The sequence below is a fragment of the Castor canadensis genome, chromosome 8, assembly GCF_047511655.1.
Source record: "Castor canadensis chromosome 8, mCasCan1.hap1v2, whole genome shotgun sequence".
Lineage (NCBI taxonomy): Eukaryota > Metazoa > Chordata > Mammalia > Rodentia > Castoridae > Castor > Castor canadensis.
In genome coordinates this window covers 132,361,272-132,375,722 of record NC_133393.1, presented here as the reverse complement: position 1 = coordinate 132,375,722, position 14,451 = coordinate 132,361,272, and the positions used below count along the sequence as shown (strand labels likewise).

At 42.2% G+C, this 14,451-nt stretch overlaps 1 protein-coding gene and 1 long non-coding RNA gene across 8 annotated transcripts in view; one reads left to right on the top strand and one right to left on the bottom strand.

Annotated features, from left to right (window-relative positions):
* Positions 1-14,451, top strand: part of Tmcc3 (transmembrane and coiled-coil domain family 3) — a 269,620-nt gene that overhangs the window by 205,969 nt on the left and 49,200 nt on the right. The window contains exon 1 of one of the 7 annotated variants that reach the window (XM_074084143.1): positions 2,043-2,507. The exons of the other annotated variants lie outside the window; for them this stretch is intronic. The gene's annotated coding sequence lies outside the window, so the exon portion shown is untranslated. Of the gene's footprint in view, positions 1-2,042; positions 2,508-14,451 lie in introns of those variants that run through there. 7 annotated transcript variants of the gene reach the window in all.
* LOC141425816 (uncharacterized) overlaps positions 1-14,451 on the bottom strand; it is a 28,301-nt gene that overhangs the window by 7,896 nt on the left and 5,954 nt on the right. The window contains exons 2-3 of the long non-coding RNA XR_012450953.1: positions 2,836-3,062; positions 560-623 (exon numbers count right to left, since the gene is read on the bottom strand). This is a non-coding gene — a long non-coding RNA (uncharacterized lncRNA). The remainder of the gene's footprint in view (positions 1-559; positions 624-2,835; positions 3,063-14,451) is intronic.

Here is a 14,451-nt window from a genome sequence, read left to right as displayed (position 1 = left end):
TTTGCCACATGTAAAGCATATGTTAGTAGGCTAAATTCCTAACAGTGGATTACCCAGACAAAGGGTATGTGCATTTCAACTTAGGACATTGCTAAAGTGAACACTGTGCCTACTCTGTGTCAGACACTAGGAGCTGGGAGTGCAGCAATGAGGGAACTGGTAGCAGTTTGTATAACCAGAAGGGATATATGAATGTGCCTCAACCAACATTCCTTCTGACACAATGTGTTATGGAGGCTTTTGATTCTTAACCAATCTGACAGGTGATAACAGGTAGCATATTTCAATTTATATTTTTCCAATTACAAATGAAATTGATCATGTTTAAAAGTTTTTAGACTTACAAAAAGTTACAGAAAATAGTATAAAGATGCCCTCAGCCAGTTTCTCCTGATGGTTACATCTTACCAAACTATAGTACAATAGGTTTAATTATATTTCCATATAATTAAAAAAACATTCGTGTTTGTGAACTCTTTATATATTCTGGCTGTGTATCCACTAATTATCTACATTTGTAGATTTTTTAAATATATTAAACAAATTGCTTTGCACATACCTTTTTCCCAGTCTTGTCATTCCCGACTGTGTTCATTTTCTACTGTTGTGTGACACATTCGTAACTAGAAAGACAACACCCATTTTTTACCTCACAGGTTCCCTAGGCTCAGAGTCCAGGTGCACTTTACCTGCATCCTCTGCTAAGAGTTTCATCAGCCTGCAATCAAAGTGTTGGCCAGGCTTGGGATCCTTTTCCAAGCTCGCTGCTGGTTGATTATAGGATTAAATTCCTTGCAGCTACAGGACTGAGGGTCTCAGCCCCTAGAGGCTTTCCACATTCCCTGCCCCATGGCCTCCTCTACAACCTGCCAGTTTGTTTCTCAAGACCAGCAGGACAGCAGTTTCCATTGCATTTTGTTTCTTACCTTTAGGTTCTCTTTTTGAAAGCTCACCTGATTAGGTCAGGCCCATTTAGCACTACCTTTTGATTAATGAAAGTCAACTGATTAGGGGTCTTAATTACTTCTGCAAAACTCCTTCATCTTTGCCATATAAGTTAAGCTAGTCATGGGAGTGAATTCCATTGTGTTCAGTCTCACACACAAGGGGAGGGAATCATGTCTTGAGTGCTATCTTAGAAATATGCCTTTCACACTGACTTAATTATATGTTTTGTGTGTGACAAGCATTGAGCTAGCATACAGCAAGCACTGAATAAATACTAACCAGACTTTGCCATGAAGAAATGTAAAAATTGTATGACTTACAGTTCTGTGTCGTTCTTAGAATAGCCTTTATCCTTTGTGATTCTTTAACAAGCTGAAATGCTTCTAGGTGCCAGTGGCTCGTGCCTATAATCCTAACTACTTGGGAGGCTGACATCAGGAGGATTGCAGTTTGAGGCCAGTCCCTGGACAAATAGTTCACGAGACCCCATCTCCAAAATAACCAGAGCAAAATGGACTAGAGGTATGGCTCAGGCAGTAGAGCGCCTGCTTTCCAAGCATGAAGCCCTGAGTTCAAACCCAGTTCCCCCCCAACACACACACACACACACAACCCAAAATGTCCATGTTCTCCTAATCTGTTTTATGATTTTTATTTTTGTGTGTTTGGATATTTGAATCAGTTAGAATTGCTTGGTTCTCTTTCAGACATCTACACAGTTATCCTAGCACTGTTTTTTGTTTTTTTTTTTTCTTGCATCATTACCTGTCTTTAAAAATATACTGCTTTCCATATGTATTGGGTTTTATTTTTATAATTTTTTACTTTTTCTGTGAGTTTTAAAACTAATGAACTCAGAATGTGGTAATTCTGGTGCATTTATTCTGGATCCTCATCCTCCCACCTCTTCCCCCAAGGTTTTGAAGTGAGCATTTTGAGAATTCTGGCTCATACATTTAGAAATTTTCAAACAGGCATGATTCCGGTATTGTTTATAGTAAGAAAATGCCAAAAGATGGAGGGGGGGGTAGATAATGTTTTTTGTGTGTGGTTTTTAGATTTTTTTTCCATTTAGTTCTCTTTTGAAGGAAATGTTACCTCTCAACAAGTTCTACTTAATATTTTTAAATCCTGCACTATTAGCCAGGCACAGTAGTGGCCTGCGCCTGTAGCTCTAGAGGATCATGTGAACCCAGTAGCTTTCCAGGCCAACCTGCCAACATAGTGAGATGCTGTCTCAAAAACAAAACAAAACTGCCCTTCCATAGTTTTACAGCTTAATAGTTTGCAAGAACTGTTAAAGAATGTGTCTTGTCTTCCAAGCCACTGTTACTGCCTTAAAAATAACTTGTGGTGTGCCTCCCCAGCTAGGGAGACAGAGGAGCAGGAGCCCAGCCTATTTTTGTGTTCTGCATGGCCCAGGACCACTGCCCTGTCAGTGTGGTTCTCTCATTTAGGAATGTACTAAGGATGAGTGTGCTGGGCTCTGCACTGGGAAATTGAAGTCAATTTGTCACTCACGTTAGGAGAGTGAGTATTACAAGATTTCAGACTTGAAGGTAAGAGGCTGTTTCTTTATTTGGTTTAATTCTTATTTGCCTGTTATTCCTGCGCCTTGCTAAGTATCACTAGATATTTAGGGGTTGTCATCTGCATGTGTGATAATTATTGAGCTGCCCCCTGCTTCATAACCTCTGACACACAGGTTAAAGCTGTTGGCTGTGCCCAGAAGCTAGCACCGTTTTCTGATCTGACCCAACAGCATATTAAAGGAAGGTGCTTTTATTACACACGTCTTCGTCTGGGAGAGGCACTGGGCTTGTAAAGCCTCCTGCCTTAAGCAAATGTTCAAGTTGTATTTGATGTATAAAGCCAACCAAAGCTTACCTTGTGTGCTGGCAATTCGGAGGTGCTCACTGAGTTGGCATCTGTTGGGCGTGTGGGCACCAAAGTCACAGCAAGAGTCTCCCTTCATCCAGGTGGCTCAGGTGTGCTTCCCCAGGATGCAGTGGGAACACTTCACACAATCATTATTCGTTTCCAGCGCCTATGCTCTGTTTGGGTGGGCAGGAGCACCTTGAACTTACTCTTGAGAAATTTGGCCAGCACTGTGGCTATGTAAAATGAGATAACAGAAAGAAGGTTTTCGATGAGCTCACGTGAAGCTCTTATTTTTAAAGAGAGAAAGAGGACTTGAACCTTGTTGCTGTATTTAAGGACGGTTTGTACAATGAGTCCACCATCCAACAGACATTTTTTTGAAACTTTTATTTCCTTAGGCCAATAGGAAATGAAAGATGGAGACTTGTGTTCTTGTGACCTTTTGAAATCCTTAGTTTTAAAATCATTTGTGTATTTGGGGTAGTGTTAATGTTAACAGATCTATGATAAGAATAATTCATACTTTTGAAAGACAGATGCTAATTCAGAATACAAAGATGATTTTATGTTTTCTGATACTTTGGACATTTCAGAAATCACTGTTACTTTGTTGGCAGGCAATTCTTTAAGATAATTGCTTCTTAGTTTATTTACACAATAGCCTAAAAAGAGCCCAATTGTTTTTCTAGGGCAGCTAACTTATTAAACTGTCTGTGGATTTTAATTTTCTTAAGTTTATGATTGCATTGGTTGTTGAATTTAATTTAAGGTTGGAGTTAATGTCCTGTGGATGTAATGCAGTGACATCAGATTCCCGAATTACAAGGTAATAAAATGGCCCATCCTAAGTAGCAGCTGTTTCACAGGCAGGACAGTGTTCTGAGCCTGAGGAAAACCCATATCAAATCAAATGGTCTGATTCAGTAGTAGGTAGACAAGTTTATTTGTAATGACTAAATCCTTCAAACATGAAAAAAAGACATTTAAAAAAATATGACACTTTTTTTTTTTTTTTTTTTTTTGCGGTACCGGGCTTTGAACTCAGGGCCTACACCTTGAGCCACACCACCAACTCTTTTTTCGGTGATGAGTTTTTTTAGAGATGGCATCTTGTGAACTGTTTGCTCAGGCTGGCTTCAGACTTCGATCCTCCTGATCTCTGCCTCCTGAGCAGCTAGAATTACAGGTGTGAGCCAACACCCATGTTCTTACCTCCCAGATTAGCAGGTGTTGACCTTTTGCCTTATTTGCATCAGATGTCGGTGATTTGTTTAGAAAAAGCAAATGACCTCAGATACAGCTGGTTATCTAGGCGTGGTCCCTTTTCCTGCTTCCTCGAAAGTCTGCTCTGAAGTTGTCCTGTATCATTTGCTTGGATGTTCTCATACACACATTGCATGAATTCGTAAGCAACATACTGTTTCTCATATTAACATTTTACATAAATGGCACATCTTGTTACTTGCTATTTTTCAGCATGGTATTCTTCTAATTCATCTGCCATCATTCCCATCTTTTACTGCTGTGCATTATTTCAGTGTATAAATGAGCCAGAGTGTGTATGCTGCCATTCTTGTAGTGGTGAACAGATAGGTCAATTCTGAGAACGTCTTTGTACCAAGGGAGACTGTCTCTAGGGGAGGTGCTTAGAAGTGACATTGCTGGAGCAGAGAAAGGAATATTCTTCAGCTTTACCATCTATTCTTAACAAGCATTCTTCAACTCGTAGTGCTTTCAGCAGCGATTTTAAGCTACAGTTTGATATCTTTGACAGGAAATGTTTGTATTGATGACAGATGGGGTGTGTATGTATAGGTATTTAAAGTTTGTATGTATTTTAATTTTGCCTAGAAGCAAATGTAAAATTGTTCTGAATTTGCCATTAGGCAGTTTATAGACTTAGTCAAGAATTCAGCTTCTCAGAGCTGAGCATGGTGGCACATACCTATAACTCCAGCTTCTTGGGAGTCAAAGGCTGGAGGAGCTCAAGTTCTAGGCCAGCAAAATCCTATCTCAAAAACAATCCAGAGGGCTGGGGGCGTAGCTCAAGTGGTGGAGTGCTTGCCTAGCACAGCCCTGGGTTCAATCCTTAGTACTGCCAAGAAAATCATAAGGCAGTTTCTCCTCTTAATGCCAATAAAAAATGATATGTCAATATTTCATTTATTATGCACCATTTGCATACAGTAAATGTCCCTTTTTTAAGTATACAGTTTTAGGAATTGTGATAAAGACATACTGTCTTCTAGTTTGTTACCCTGTTAAGACATAGAATATTTCCATCACCCTGGAAAGTTCCCTCTTGCCTTTTGATTGTCCTCTCTCTCTCTCTCTCTCTCTCTCTCTCTCTCTCTCTCTCTCTCTCTCTGCTTAGCAGCCTCCTGGCAGCCATTGATCTGATCTTTGTCCTTACAGCTTGTCTTTTCCAGAATGCAGTTGAACTAGAATGCCCAGTATGCAGCCTTTTGAATGTGCCTTTCTTCATTGAGCGTAAATGCTTTTGCAGCTCTTCCATGCCTAAGGTTAGAGTATAATCCTGTTACTTTTCAGATGTTTGGTTACTTCAGAATGTAAAAGGCATACATTAAGTAGATGAGATATTATGAACACTACATGACAGTAGAGCCAGTGTTCTGTATCTTAACGTAGTATATTAATTTATTAGAGCTGTTCTGGCATGGTACCACAAACCGTGTGGCTTATAACAATAAATTATTATTATTTTTATAGTTCTGGAGGCTAGAGGTCCGAGATCAATGTGTCAGCAGGGTTGTTTCTTCTGAGGACCATAAGGGAAAGAACTAGTCCAGGCCTCCTTCCTTGGCTTGTAATTGGCCTCCTTCTCTTGTGTCCAAATTTCCTTTTATAAGGACACTCATTCTGGATTAAGGTTCATCCTCATTATCTCATTTTAACTTAGTAATGTCTTTCAAGGCCTCGTCTTGAAATCTAGTTAAATTCCGAGGTACTGGAAGTTAGGACTTCAATTTGTGATCTTGTTAGGTGGACATAATTCAGCCCCTAACACCTAAGGGATTTTATTATGGATGTTATGTCATATGTATGTGCATATTCGTGGAAGAAGTTCCACAGTTTTCTTTGGAATGATTTTTCACCATGGCAGATGATTTTAAAAAGATGTAGCAGCACTCATGTAAACTCTTGTTTCAGAATTATAACCATTAGCGTTAGAGAAGTGTATTCATGGATGTGTTAAGAAGTCACACTTTTATGTTGATTGGAAAAGTTCATGAAAGGCTGGGTGTGGTGGCTCACAGAGGATTGTCCTTCGAGACCCCCTAGGCAAAAAAGTTATTGAGACACCATCTCAAGCAATATGCTGAGAGTGTTGACTTGAGCCTGTAGTCCCAGATACTTTGGAAGCTATGGGTAGTATGATCACTGGTCTGAGGTTGGCCCCAGGCAAGAACACAGAACCCTCCCTGAAAAATAACTAAAGCAAAAGGTGCTGGGGGCATGGCTCAAGTACCTGCCTACCAAGCCGTAAGCCCTGAGTTCAAATCCCAGTACCAGAAAAAAGGTCAACAAAATATTATATGCAGAAAGTACCATTTTTGTTTTTTAAGAAAAGATACCTGCAAATAAAATACTAGTATAGCTAGCATGGATGAGTAGGTATTTTGCGTCAGCACTGAGACCAAGGCTTTCTGGGGGTTAAGGCAATTCTAACAGCACCATGAAGTAGATAAAATTGTACTCATAAGATGCATGAAGAACTAAGATTCAGCAGGTTGAATGTTGCCAGGCACCGGTATCTCACACCTATAATCCTCGCTACTTGGGAGTCAGAGATTAGGAGGCTTGTGGTTCGAGGCCAGCCTGGACAAAATAGTTCATGAGACCCTATCTCTTAAATACCCTATAGAAATAAGGGCCGGCAGAGTGGCTCAAGTGATAGAGCCCCTGCCTAGCAAGCATGAGGCCCTGAGTTCAAATTCCAGTACCTCCAACAACAAAAAAAACAAAAACAAGTTAAATGTCATGTCGAAGATCACAGAGCTAAGCAGAAAGGCTGAAACTTGAACCCAGCATGGCCCACATTCCAGAGTCTTTGTTCCCAACCAGGAGGCAGGACTGCCCAAACACCTGAGGGGTGGTGACCTAGGAACCCAATTGTGAGGGCTGATGGCTAACTGGGAAGATTTCCACCCGACCTTACCACGCTCGTAGATGGTGGCCTTGGTCCTGAGAAGAAGGTGAGTCACACTGGCTCAGCCTGACTGACTTGTCATCTGGCTCCTAGTCAGTGGGCAGCGATGGGAATTAGGTGGCAGTGTGCTGGGGTGATAGGTTACCAGGCTCGTACTCCAGAGGGCGCCTGCCATTCTCTCTAGCCTTTCTTCTCAGGCAGAGCTGACTGGTTGCAGGGTAGGCCTACTCTTTAGATCTCAGTAGAAAATGTGAGGACAGGCTACATTGTCCTCAAGCTCCCTTCATTGTCCTCAGTGTTTCCCAGCGTGCCTGGCACTGAGATCAGGTCCTTGAGGAGCTCAGTGTGGGGAAGACAGGCCTGCAGATGGATGTTTGCACCCAAGTGTGCAAGGTCTGTTCTCCAGGGAGCCTCGGCTCCATGTGGGCCCCTCTAGGGTCCACCCTGGAAGGCTGTGGACTGGAAGAGTGACTGTCAGCCCAGAAACCTTCCCAGCTCACCTTCCCTTCATACCTGCACCCCCAGCAGTGCTGTCACCTATGGTTCATAAGGACATTTCTGGGAGATGAAGACAGATGGTATCAATTTTCAAGGGTTTGGTTCACCTCTGCTTAGTCCTTTAATATGTGTACATATATTTTTATATCTTCATGCAAAGGAAATACTAAATCTTGGGTGCCACAGATAAGTTCTTTGATTTGACTCAAATGGAAGAAGGAAGCTACAGAAAAGGGAGGAATAAGGATGCTAATTGTCATGGCAACCAGCAGGTTTTTATAGTGGAACACTGCCTTTGTAACCCAAATCTGTCACCTTTTGCTAACTACAGAAAACAGACTGATGCACACTCAAGAAATTATAGTACCATCTCTCAGAAGGGTTTTGTTTGCTTTTTGGAAACAATCTTGCAGTGGTTTTAGTTCCCTCCTGGAATTTCAAAACTGAAAGGCACCCTTTAAGTGCCCTAGAATTTTACAAAAGTTAGGAACTGAAGACTTTTCCATTATTATTATCATTATTATCATCATCATCATCATCAATATCCATTCCTACCCCATCCACATTCTCATCTGTAAATGACTTAGAATGAGGCTCAAACAGGACTAAGGTTTGGAGTTTGGCAGAATTAATACATCCTGTGGCATGGACTCCTTCTTGGAAATGTTCCATCTCCCATATTTTGACTATTCTGGCTGCTTGACCTTGTGTGGTCTGTTTCTTCACTAGCCATAGGCACTGAGATACTTAGAATCTTTTCTCATTCCTGCCAGTCACTGTATAGGTAAGGTCATAATCCATCATTTGCTCTCTCAGATCTCCTGGGGAATTAACCCTTGTGGTTTCCTTTTGGTAGCTCTGGTGAAGATTCTCTGGGGGTATAAGAGTCTAGGGTTAGAAAAGAGCCCCAAGCACACAGGTAGAACTTAGTTAGGGAAAACAGGGACCTTCCTGAGCACCCAAGCAGAGGTTTTTCTGGTTGTTGTTGACGAACGCTTTGAATAGAGAAGCCCCAAATAGGCTGCTCTTCCCTACCCCTGACATCCTGTCCTGGGGAATCCTCTTCACCCAGGCCCACACCTGCAGGTTTCTCGCTCTGGGACTGTTAGTCCTAATAGAAATGACGACAGTGAGTGATTCCTTGGATAGTGGCATTGAGAGTGGTGGTACCTTTGTGTCCCCAGCATGTGGCATAGAAAAGTAGTCTCTTTGGCAGCTTTTCAAAGCACTGAATTGAAGGATGAACACTTTTAGCCCCTTGGGCTGGCTTTACCCCTCCCCTCCCCACCACCTGCTTGTCTCCTTGTCACCCACACTCCCCCAAGTCAGGAGCATGATACGTGGAGGTGTCAGGTCAGAGTCCTCTCACATAGCACGCATGTGGATTGTGCTTGCAACGATTCAGCTTTCAGCCTCAGACAACACACTCAGTCACCAAATACATATTGATTGCCTGCTATGTGCCTGGCATTCCAAGGAACAAAGCAAAATCCCTGCTGTCACCAGGCATATACTCTAGTTGGACAAGGCAGACAAACTGGACCCCTAGGTAAAGTCCGCAGTATGTTAAGTGGTGCCGAGTGCCATATTGAAAAAATAAAGCAGGGGAGGCCCAGGTGGCAGTTCAGGGGGACAGTTTAAATAGGAGACTCAAGGAGCAACTTTTAGAGATGACGTAGAAGGAACACCTGGGGAAGGAAGGTTTGCAGCCACCTAGAGGAATTGCATTCCAGGAAAAGGGAGCAGCAAGCACAGGTGCCCTGAGACAAGAGTGTGCCTGTTGTGTTTGAGGCACATCAGGAGGCCTTGCGGCTGGTACACGGAGAAAGGAGTTGAGTAGGAGGACATGGGACCTGTAAGGTGGTAGGGAGGCAAGTTCATGAGTCAATACATGTTTTGTTTTTTAGTGGTACTGGGATTTGAACTCAGAGCCTCACACTTGCTAGGCAGGCACTCTTACCACTTGAACCACTCTCCCAACCATTTTTTGTGTTGGGTATTTTTGAGACAGAGTCTCATGAACTGTTTCATACCTGGCTTGGCTTCAAACCTTGATCCTCCTGATCTCTGCCTCCTAAGTAGCTAGGATTACAGGCATGAGCCACCGGTACCCAGCCACCAATATATGTTTCACAAGGACCTCCTTGGCTGCCAGACAGCAAAGACTATAAGGTGTACTTGGCTGGTCCAGGGAGACCTGTGGGGAGTGGTGACAATAGTGGCTTGGACTAGAAGGTTAGCAGTTGGAGCAGTAAATGGTCAGACTGCTAGGTACAAGCTACATTAAAGCCCTCCGTCAGTGTGCTGAGAGTTCTGCATGGTGAAGAGGGGAGACAGCATAGGGCTTTGGGGAACAGTGGTCCTGGTTCTGCCTCTTACAAGAGATGGGAAGTCATATTAGCCCGTTTGCCCAATCCATTTGAGTTTCAGGTTCCTCCTATAAAAGTAAGTAACTTGTGACTGGCTTCTCTCTCCTGGAAGGTGGGAGGGAGCATATCTCCAGTGCTTGGCATGTAATGCAGAATGGGTAGAAAAATGGGAGGAAGAAAATAAGGAGAGAGAGAATGCATGAAGAATCTCATGCATAGATATTAAGTAATATTGGAGTTCACACCTTCTAATAAGACCACAGGACTTTTTCTTCTCAGAGTTCAGTGTTTCAACACAAGTGATTAGTTAAGGCCTTGACTATTTTTTTTTATTTAAATAAGTCTCATTAGGGAAGACATATATTCTTATTTCTGTATTTTAACATTTTCTCCCTGCTCTTGGCTTGTAGAAAAATGTTTGCTGGAAGATGATAATTGGTGTTTTTACTAGTGCTCTTTAAGAATAAAGCTTTGGTTTTTATTTTTTAGGGCAGATTTCATCAACATTCCAAGGAAATTTTTCCCTCAACACTTTATGATGAGATCAAACAAATTAAAATATATACAAAATACAAACGTAATAATTTAAATCAGCACCAACTGAAGTTTTAGGTGACCCAAATCCCTCCTCACAGGTCAGGACAGTAGTGATGCTGCAGGGCAGATCTGCTGAGAGTAAACACATGTTACCTACTGACTGCTGGAAAGTCTCAATCCTAGCATCCCCTTTCTCTACCAGGAAAGTTCTGTGTGACACCTTTGCTCACAGTCAGACTAGTTGATTTCCATGGGAACTGCTGTGTCATTTGTAGTTAGAGCCAGAGTTAACTGGTTGAATTGTGGTCCCCAAGAATATATGTGGAAGTCCTAACCCCCAGGACCTTGCATTGTGACCTTAATTGGGATCATGGTCCTTCTAGAGGTAAGCAAGTTAGCATGAGCTGAGTGGGGTAGACCATACTCCAGTTTGACTGGGGTGGGGTCCTTGTAAAAAGGGTGAATTTGGACCATGAAGGGAAGATGACAGGGCCATGAAGACCAAGGGTTGGTGCGATGCATCTAGCAGCCAAGGAGTGCCTCAGACTGCCTGGAGCTAAGAAAGGGGCATAGAAGTTTACTTTCCTGGTATCTTCAGAGGCAGCATCCCTGACTTCTCCGTGATCTCAGAGTCCAGTCTCCAGAAATGAATTTCTGGGACAGTGAATTTCTGTTGTTTTAAACCACCTAGTACTTTTTTACAGCAGCCCTTGGAAATTAACACAGGCCACTATGGTGTTTCCTTACTTACCCACACCAACGGAAGGCATGCAAATATCCCCAGCATGGATAGAAATACAAGAGACCTGACACCCCAGTGCAGTTCTTAAGTTAGCAGTGTGTTCCCTCAAATGCAGTTACATTAACATTCTTTACCATCTAAGCAAACACAGCATTTTAAATGGTTTGTAGTAAATTCATGGAACCCAAGGAATGTGTCCACAGACCCCTGTTTGTAAAACACAGATGTAGAGAAACAATTTAGATGCCAGATCAGACTTCAGAGCCTATCTTGGCCTTTTTGCAGAGGTATGACTTTATAAACGCTTTCTGAGCTTTTCAGCAGCTGGAGAAGGGGAGGGTTACTGGAGTGTTCTGAGGATTAGAAATGATGAGAACAGCCTAGCATTGGGCCTTGTGTGTGGAGAGATGTTAGGAACACAGGCTGGAGTGAGAGGTAAGAACCAAAAAGGCTGGCAGACAAGAGGGTCTGACTCTCCTGTTGATCTCTACCTGAGAGGCTTTTACCCATATTGTTTGCCCTCAGATGAAGGTCACAGATTCCTTCCCTCAAGAGGGAAGGCGGCTTTTGGTTCAGGCCTGAGCCTTTTGTCCTGAACAGAGGCGTGGACACTGAAGGCAAAGTAACCTGTGCAAGGTTGGGTGGTCTTACCAGTTGGGTTATTTTTGTTTACTAGGACAGGTAAGAACCAAAAATGGTTGTGTTGTGTTTTCCCTTTAAAAAAAACTTTAGCTTTATTGAGATACAAATTTACATACTATACGGTCCATGCATTTAAAGTACACAATTGAATGGTTTTTAGTGTATTCACAAAGTTGTACAATCACCACCACAATCAACCTTAGATGATTTCCACCCCCAAAAGATACCTAATAGCAAAGGTACCTAGTGCCCCCATCCTTGAGATCCCAAGCCTAGGGAATCGTCAGTCTACTTCCCTGGGTTTGCCTAGTCTGTCCATTTTCTTTTAATGGAATCATACATCACATGGTCTGGGTTCTTACAGTTAGTATGTTTTCAAGGTTCATCTGTTTTGTAGCATAAGTCAGCACTATTTCTTTTTGTAGCTGAATAATACTTGTGTGGCTAGACTGATACGCTGATGGATTTTGGGACTATTAAGAATAATATTGCTGGGCTGAGGATGTAGCTCAGTGGTAGGGTTTGCCTAGCATGCACAAGGCTCTGGGTGTGATTCTCAGCCGTGAAAGAGAGTAAGGTTGCTATGAACGTTTGTGTACAAGGTTTTGTGTGGGTACACTGATTTATTTCTCTTGGGTATGTAAGTAGGAGTAGAATTGCTGGGTCATAATGAAAGTTGTTGTACTCCTTAGATGAGTAACTAAGCAAAATATCCCTACCTGAGAAGCTGGGGAAATTAGTAATACGACTTCAAAATTAGCATCCATGTTTTCTCACATTACTTCTTCCTAGTCATTTCTTGAAGCTGTATGTCCAGAACCAGGTTAAAATAACTTGTGAGTTTGTGTAGCTTGACTTCCACCCTGCTGCTGATGCTTAAGAAGAGCAGCAGCATAGAGCTTCATGGTCCTTCTCACCTCCGGGGCTGGGGCTGGAAAGCTTGGGCAGTGGCTAGCCACTGTAAAATCATCAAGGCTGCCCAGCCTGTGTTGTCTTAAATAAGCGGACAGGACATTTGCTCATGATTCTCCCAAAGGGGTAGCTGCTGCCGTGAAATGTAATAGTTGGTAAGATGGACATAGCCAGAACTAGACCCTGCCAGTGAAAATAGACTCCATGCCCTCTTTAGAGGCTGCAAGTTCCCTCATAAAGAACAAGAAACCTAACAAGATGCGTAGCACCTGTGAGCTAGAACTAAACTGGCTGAATGAATGAACAGCTCTGGTTTGGGAGCCAGACACCATTGTAGCATGCATGGCAACTTGAGCAAGCTGCTGAGGCTCTCTGTGCCTTAATCATTTATTAAGACAGAAACGGGAACACCTTGGTTGCATGATTCTCATTGTGACTTTAAAATGCCCCACTCATGGTAGGCAGTCAACAAATATTAATTCTCTTTCTTTAAATAGCTCTGCTATTAGTCTCATAGAGTTTTCTCTGCAGATTTAGTCCAATGCCAGATATGGCAGAACACAGGATTGATTGTATTGTTTAGAATATCTTTTCTTTACAGAGACATAATGAGCTCTTGGCAAAAATTAAGTATTGGTGGAAATGAATATTGCAATTTGGTAGCTGCTGATTGACACGTGTTTGCTAAACAGCTACTCAAATTTCAGAAAGCTTGCCAGAAGGGAAAAAAAATGGAAGAAATCCTAAGAATGTTTGTACCCTCTTTGCCAGGTATTTGTTTATAAAAATTGTCTTCTTTGGAAAGTCCCAACTGAATTTTTTTTTTTTTATAAAACATTGGTGACCTTTGGCTCAAGAGTTCAGGTTATCTTGTGTGAAAGCTGTAATGTCTGTGGATATGAAGGTCTTGGTCCTTTTGGAAATCTTTTTGCCCTCCCCACCCCTCACTTTTTTTTTTTTTTTTTTTTTTAAGAAAAAGCTGGTCTTTTGGTCACTGTGTCTTTTTTTTAGAACTGCAGGAAAGTCATAGTAACAGACTTCACGTCTGATTGGGTTCCATGGCAACAAAGGGTTGTGACTTTATTAAAGGGAATTGGAGCTGCCAAGAAAGATAAAAATCAGAGCGTGGAAAATGTCTGACCAAGTGCATGCGTTTTCCAGACCAGATGCCTCCAAAGGGTTCCCTACCCAGCATGAGTCTCCATTACAGATTTAAATCCCTCTGGGTTATCATTAAAGCCATAGGGATCCGTGCTTATTCTTTTTTTAAAAAAATCTATTTGCATCTTTGCTTTTATCCATTCATTCATCCTTTTTTATATCTTGGCATATTAAGAAAGATCAAAACAGTAATGTTAAGCACTGAACCAGAGAGGATTCTGATTTTAAAGGTAGAAAAGAAATGTAGCACGTCCTTTGTGGAACTGATTACAGCTGTAAATTGTGAAACCGCGTGGGAGGGCCAATTAGAGGCAATTATAACTGGATTGAGCTCTCCCTGAGTCAACACTTGCTGTGTGCATTCCAAGATGGGAGGGGGGAAGGTTGTCTCCCATCCTTGTTTCTGGTTTAGAGGTGCTGGTTCTAGCTATGGGTGGGGAGTCTATAGGAACCACCCTTTAGAAGAAAGGGAGAGAACGCCCTACTGCTAGGGGCTGGTGTTGCTAGAACAAAGTGTGTGATTATTAGACTTATTTTGCTACAAGTACTAATACTACATCAGGAAACGGGGAGATCTTGGAATCGCCCTG